General features: G+C 44.9%; 1 protein-coding gene across 8 annotated transcripts in view; it reads right to left on the reverse strand.

Annotated features, from left to right (window-relative positions):
• The window catches only part of POU6F1 (POU class 6 homeobox 1), a 33,003-nt gene extending 25,546 nt beyond the window's left edge, over window positions 1-7,457 (reverse strand). For 2 of the 8 annotated variants that reach the window (XM_088138083.1, XM_088138080.1), the window contains exons 1-2: window positions 7,071-7,456; window positions 2,550-2,634 (exon numbers count right to left, since the gene is read on the reverse strand). The gene's annotated coding sequence lies outside the window, so the exon portion shown is untranslated. Of the gene's footprint in view, window positions 1-2,549; window positions 2,635-3,835; window positions 6,226-6,412; window positions 6,544-7,070 lie in introns of those variants that run through there. The other 6 variants (XM_088138084.1, XM_088138081.1, XM_088138079.1 and 3 more) reach the window with 4 other exon arrangements.
• Between the last annotated feature and the right edge of the window lie 57 nt (window positions 7,458-7,514).

Genomic DNA, 7,514 nt, shown 5'->3' on the forward strand with positions numbered 1-7,514 from the left:
CAGAGAGGCTGAGATCAGAAGGCTGATCTGTCCGTTTCTCAAATTCTCCATCTGCAAGTGCCCTGAATCTTGCCGTTCTTGCATTTTAAAATATTGGCAGGTACTTTTGAGCAGGCTTTTGGGAGAAATAGCTGGGGGAATTATTTTAAACCTGCATTTATCCTATAGATATGCTCTGCACAGCATACTGAGATGTGTATTTCATGCTTGGACTCCAGAATGCGGATGACCAAAACAGGAACAAAAAACGATTCAAGGTAAACGCTTGTTATGGGTGGTTTTAAAAATCATCAAAACCAATAAGAAACTTGGTGAATCCTGCTGGTGCAGATTTTGGCTGCCCCCCAATATCCTGAGTTTCCAATCTTATTCAAGATGACTCATTCTTACTCCTGGAAAGACTAAGCTGGGATGGCCAGTTTACAAAAGCCTTTATTGGCTGAGTCTCTGAAAACACATTTACAAAATGTAAGGGCAGATACCACAGCATTTGCTTAAAGCTGTTGGAAGGGTGGTGGTGGGTGGGTGGTGGGTGGGAGGGATATAATCCCAAACTCTAAAGTAAGATGTCATTACATCTAGAGACTTAGTTTGATTAGCCTGTTCCTGAAACAAAATCAAGTTACTAATGACAGCCACGCACTGAACCAGACATCTAAGCCAGAGAATTAAAGCTGCAGTCAGCAAAACAATCCTCCTAAATAAAAATAAACTTATTGGTCTCCTAGCCTAGCATGAGCCATGGCAATAACCTAACATGTTCACACTGAAAATGCAAAGAAATTGCAGTAGGCAAGTTGTTGCAACCTGCAGGCATCTCACGAGGTAGAAGAAAATGCATCCCTGTTTCAAATTCCAGCTTCAAAAAAACAAAGACAAAAACAAAAACAAAACAACCTATATCTGTACAAAAACATTTGGTGGATTCGCACACATCATGCTAAGCAATGTTTTTCTTAACCATGATTTGTAGGTTAAATCAGAATTAACTGGATTCACCAACACTTAGGTATAACCATGGTAGCTTTCTTCACACAGTACACTAAGCTAAAATCAAACAAACCACATTATGCTATTACATATTGTGTGAATCTGATTACTGCTTTCCATTATAGTTATGATTTATCCCATTCATATCATAAGTAATTGTTAGGGAACAAGATACTATTCCAAATAGTTTGTTTTATTTGCCTTCATTAAATTACCATAGTCAAGCAAATAATATTTAGGACTAAAATATGGGAATCCTTTTTTAAAAAAGGTCTAGAATTCTGTGCCAAATATTTCAGATCTGATCGTCAGAAAACAAAAATCTGGTAGTTGGGGCTTTACAGAATTGTACACAGATGTTATTTCAGTACATTGCAAGCGGCAGACTATGGGATGAGGCCCATGTTTAGGAATAGGATTAGATCTCATAATGGTGGAGCTGCTATAGAAGAGTACAAAATCCACTATAAGATACAAGACTAATCCGGATAATGTATGTGAGTTTGAATCTCCCAAATTCATTTTCCTCATTTTCTCCTGAACCTTTCTGAGCTTAAAACTTTATAGAAGCATAGTACCCCAACCATTCAATTCCTGAAAAAACTTGAGGACTTAAAAAGAACCCTGAAATTCTCGATGTACCAAATTTATCCGCCAAAATCTGAACATATTGGGTGGAATTTAAAATTGGAATACCATCCTGTTATCAGAAATGTAGGGAGGGGATAGGGGATTCTAATTAAAGTTAAATACAGTTGTACAATGTAAAACTTAAAATTATTGCTTTCATCTACATGGCAATGGGAGAAGACTAAAGTTCTATATAAGAGGCAAAACAAAATTCTTCTGCCACAAACAATGAAATAACTTGAATCCTACATCTGGAGATTTTCACAAACATGACTCACATTTATTTCAAGAGCAGTAGAAACTTCCTGGGCCGAAATAACACTAAGCACAATCCTCATTCTGTACATTTTGTTTAATAGCATGTAAGATTGTATCACTTCTGATGTAAAGCATAAAGAACATCATCTATTTTAGTGGATATGCACTAAGTTTCTTCATTCTGGTTCAACAAGTAGCAAAAAGTATCATTTCAGGGATTTCCTGTAATTATTGCTTCACAGGGAAGGGAACGTTGTGTTTTATTTTTTTCCAACCCAACAGAATCGTTTTAAAAAATTAGGTACGTGGGCTCTGTTTGCCTGCCTGCCTGCCAGCTGGGTAATTCTCACAACTTAGAATAGAATGAGCCCAAATTTGATGTGCGGGAAGAAGTTGACAAAAGGAAAGTCAGATTTAAAAATGGGTCAGATCCGAGGAAAAAAAGAGAGAGGGAGGGAGGGTGGGAGGGAATAACACATACACCCCCTCCGCATCTTTATCCGAGAGGCAATTGGACTGTGGCTTGGAATGCTGCTGACTGTCTCATTCTAAGCCCGCCTCCCTCATGGTCATGTGACCCAGAGTTCTGCTGCTATTAAGGGGTCAGAATGAATTCCAGAATCCAGGTTCTGCTGGCTTTCCCTTCCTTGTTTTGGAACAATATTATATACCTGTTACACAGCAAAGAAATGCGGTAATTTAGCAGCCAACGGAAGGCTCTTTCCTGGCATTTTTCACTTGCACGAGATACCTGCTCTACAAAAGAGAAGAGCAAGAGATATTTGTAGTTTTTTGAAACTTTAGCTGTTCTGTTCAGATTATTTCAGGTAAAACATTTGCTCAGTTTTGCAATGAATTCGATAAGAGGAATAAAAAGATAAAAGCTATGTCTTGATCTCTCAGCACAAGGGAAGAGGCACATTGCCTGCAGTGCAAAATAAAGCAACATATTAATACAACATTGAATTAAGTGAGAGCAATGTATTCACATTCCATGTTATGGAAAAGAGAAGGTGACATCTAGTAATATTATAGTCTACTATTGTTGATTAACAGGTTTGCAATGTCATCATGTAAATCTACTAAACATATGTTTGCTTCGTTATAAATGAAGGGTCAGATCCAAATATGACAGTTCTGATGCATTTAATAATTGTTTGAATATGGATTTTCAAAAAGACAGGCACAGTGCCAATAGTTTGTCCCTCCTGTCCTAATATATAGAATGGTGAATTAAAAGATGGAGTTCTAGCCTCCATGTAAAATTTTAAAATAAGATGTAGCACAATGGATGCACAGATTAACTATCTGTTTACTTTATAATATCTGTAGACTGCCCCAATCAGGCAGTGAACATCAAAGCAGAAATAAAATAATCCTTGGTATAATATCTAATAATATCCACAGACTCATAATAAAAACCTGCCTATGATGGATGCCTACAGTCAGCTAGGGTTGAAGGCACACTTGGAAAACAGTTTTCACCAGCTTGCAAAATGCAAGAAGGGATGGGACCAAGTATTGTTGAGTGAAGTGTCTTCCAAAGCTTGGAACTGTTTTAAGTTAACCTGAGTAAAACAAGTTGATTTTTACATGTCAAGCTAGCCCTGAGCAAATAAAATAAAATAAAATAAAATAAAATACGAGACCATCTGCAACCCCCTCCAGCATTGCACCTCCAGACAAATGTAATCATAAGCTACAGAAGGAATAGCAATGCACATGCTGAAAGTGCTGCCAGACCCATGGCTCTCCATTCTCACAAGTTCTCCCTTTTTGGCATTACCCACCTATTTTAAAGGATGTAATATCTTCATATGAATGGAATCTGTAGACGAATCCATCCCAAATGGAAATGGACATCAGTATTATTATTTGATTGGTTAATGATATTAATATTGTATTTGTTAATAAAGTGATTAGCACGGATGTTTTACACTGGCTGATTGGTACTTACCATGGATGTTTTAAGTCTCAATGTATGATTCTAAACCATCAGAAGTTCCTGGGAGATTTCAGTATAATACAAATGGGACAAACCAACCAACAAACAAGATTCCTTCCGTCTCTCTCTTACCTACACAAAGAGCTCATGGCCAGCTACAAGGTGATCTCTCATCTCTTGTCTCGCCCATCTCCCAATTTTCCCTTCCTACTAATCTAGGGAGGGAGGTCAGGCTGAGAAAGGGTGGTCCACTCTCACATGACTGTGGGGATGTGAACTGAAATCTCCTGAATTTTAGGATAGTAGCCCAGCCCGTGCACTACATTACACTGTGGCCTTTACATTACAATAATGATTACATTATTACATTGACACTTTGCCCTGAAGTTCCCTGGAGAGCAGAAATGAACTGTCCTTCACCAGCTATCTGAGAACATCTACTGCATAAATACTCCCATCCCAATTCCACCAACCCAGCCCAAGAGGATGTGGACAGAGCAGGCACTAAGACAACGCTGCCATTTCCCCCTTTCCTGCTCAACAGGAGGGTTATCTTTACAACGCTATCCAATAAAATTTGGAATGATAATCTCTAATGATCACATTTTGATGCTGTGTTGGTTGATGACTGAACTGAAGGTTTTTATTGGACACCGTATTTTTGTGAATAGTTTATGTCTCTTGGATGAAGGTAAGAAATTATCAACGTCATCATCATCAACAATCTGGGAATGATTCATCCAAATTTCCTATACGGGACATTCCCAGCTATATTACCTGATCTCATTTTAAAGAGTTTTCTGTGCATGATGTTTTAGATAGCAGAGGTGCCCAGTCAAAATGTACGCATGTAAGGCACATGCTCACCCAATGAACCCTTTCCAAGCACTTCCCTTTTTACAATCTTCTAGCCTAGTTCTTACTAAGAGGATGGTGTCTTTGTTGTACTACTTCAGACTGCAGGTAGCCGCTCTAATTGAAAACAGGAGCACTAGCACTTCAGAGGGAAGAATGTCGGAGAATGTCTCTCTCTACATCTAGATTTCTATGCAACACATTGTTAGAATGCAGTTGTTTAGGATATATCACATCTGTGCTTGCTTCAAAAGTTGTGTAGTTCATGTGGCTTTACAACCACATTAAAACAATTAGGTCTTTAGTTTGTTGCTAGATTTGTAAAATGAAAAGGAAACAGGGAGGGAAAGGCCATTCATAGTGAAGCTGTTCTGGCACCTGTATCTTCTGGCCTTGATTCCCCCCCCCCCCCCCACTGTGAAATTTCAGATTTCACAGGATTTAAACCATATTTTCAAGGCTAACTATTATGCGACTGAATGAAGGAACTATGACTGGATGTTTTTAAGGATTTTTTGGCAATCATGGGTGATGGGCTAAATATGGGAGCAGGCATCCCTGATCCTTTCCTCCATGACTTTTCTCCAAATGTGTATGATTTGATAGAAGCTACTACTGTGTTAGCCACAGACTGAAGAGAAAGGTAATAAAATATGGGCAGTTACCTTTTCCTTTTTTTCCCACTGCTGCAATTTAAAAACGTCACCAGATGTCACATTTCAACCCCCCTACACACCCACACCCAGTCCTGCCGCCCCGATGCTTTGAAGGCTACAAGCGTGTAGGCCCTGACTACCGCTAAGCCCCCATTGCAGTCGATGGGGTTTCCTGAGTAGCCGGACGCAAGGCTGTTCTGTACAACTGCTACGGCAATTCGGAGCTGAGATCCGAAATCTATAAATAGCCCGAAGGAAACTGCTCAGACTTTTTCCTAAACTAGACGCAAGGCGACACCGTCGCTTTCCCAACTCTTTCGGTCGCGCGTCTCATTGTGCAGACGCCCCGTAACACACCAGTCCGCCTACAGAATAACATCCAAGGGGGCACAGAAAATCCCACGCGTCGGATTCCGAAGTTCGTGCCACAATGAACGCCGCCGCGCTGCCTTCCCACGCGGCGCAGGACTCGGCTTGGCTGGCAGCTCCTGCCTTTCTGGAATTTTCTCATTCTTTATGTCTTTAGGGCCGAGCTCCGGCATGGCACAGAAGCTCCAGGGCCGAGCTCGGCTCAGACGAGTTTCTCCTTTCCCGCGCTGGGGCTAAGCTTTCCTCCGAGCAGTCGCTACGCCCCGAGTTTCTCCACCTCCTCGCTGCCCGCCCCTCCGCCCCATCCGCAGCCCCGCTCTGCCTCCGTCGCCCTTCTGGCTTGGAGGGGAAGTTTCGTTCTCGGGGAGCTCTCTTTCGCCTGCCTCAAAGTCAAGACACCCCCATTTTGCGCTCCCCTCCTCACCCTGCAGCTTTACCCAGCCAAGCCCTCGCCCGCCACCGCCTCCTGCCCGTCCATCCCCCAGGCGCCGTTCCCAGTGCCCAAGTCGCCAACTCCCAGGGAAAGCTGGAAAGACGTGCCCTCCAGGCGCCAGCCCCTCATCCCGCCGCTCTGCCTTCCTCCGGCTGCTGTAAATGATCTTTCCTCGGGTGGGTCCCCCCACCCAGATCCTGGCGGGGAGCGCGATCCAACTCCCGCTCCCCACCGAACCCCTTCCCCGCACGCCCCCCATTCGCCCCACTGAGGTACCCCGCGCTTGCTTGCTTGCTTCTCCGAGTCCCATTTTCCGGCAGTTGCCTTTTCTGAATACCCAGAAACGCCGCCTTTTCCATGGGCCCCCCATCGCACCCCAGCTTCTCCTGCAGCCCTTGCCACCCCGGGACTAACCCCGTCCCTTTCCCTGCCTCCCCCACTAGTCTAATTCCCAACAGACTTCCTCCACCTCCCACCCCCCTTAAGCAGCCTGTCCCCGTCCCGCCAGGCTCCGACATCCAAGCGGCGGATCGTCCTCCAAAGCCCGATCTCGAGCAAACCTATTTATTTGGGAGGGAAAGACTCCCCCGCCTAAGACCCGCTTCTTTTGGAGCACCAACTTCCCGGCTATCTCCCAAATTTCCCGGTCATTCGATCGGGTTCCCCCGCTTAAGTCCCTCCATTCTTTTCAACAGGACGAGCCCCCTCCCCGATCGGATGCCCCCCCCCATATCTTTTCACAGCCTTGCTGCGACCAGGCAACGCTGTCCCAGCCCGTCTTCCCCGTTCCCTTGCGCCCCGTTCCCTGTTTTCTCCCCTCTCTCTTTATCATAAATATATAAATTATGCTAATTAAGACCATTGCATATTCACCGAACCGGGTCCCCCCCGCCCCCCGATCCACGCCATACCGGCCCGCCGCACCCCCACTCACCGCTGTGCAGCCGGGAGAGAACGCTTGCCCCCTGCCCGGATTGGGGCTCCGCCGAGCCGATCTCCCCCCCACTTTTTTTCCCTGGGAATGATTAAAAATTCATCTCACAGCAGCTGGAGCGAAGGTTGCTGCACACACAAAAAGGGGGGGGGTCGGGGAGGCAGCGCTCCCCCCCAGGCCCAGCCGGCCTCAAGTCCTGCTGCAGCCGCAGCCCCCGAGGGCTTGCATCAGGGACGCCCCCTCCCCACCTCCAGTTACAGCCACCGAAGCTCTTGCCCCGCCTGGGGGGGCAGGAGGCAGGGGCAGATTTTGATACTCGGGATTTTTTAGCTGCTGCGTCATGAACATAATTTATGCAAAGGCCTTTGCCGCATCCTGCACGCCGCCGAGGCTGCCGCTAGGTGGAGCAGAGAGCCCCCTCCCCTTTCCAGCCGGCTTCCCCTC

Source organism: Python bivittatus, unplaced genomic scaffold (assembly GCF_059951505.1).
Source record: "Python bivittatus isolate LINGU-HERP-01145 unplaced genomic scaffold, Pbiv_v1 ctg000220_np1212, whole genome shotgun sequence".
Taxonomy (NCBI): Eukaryota; Metazoa; Chordata; class Lepidosauria; order Squamata; family Pythonidae; genus Python; species Python bivittatus.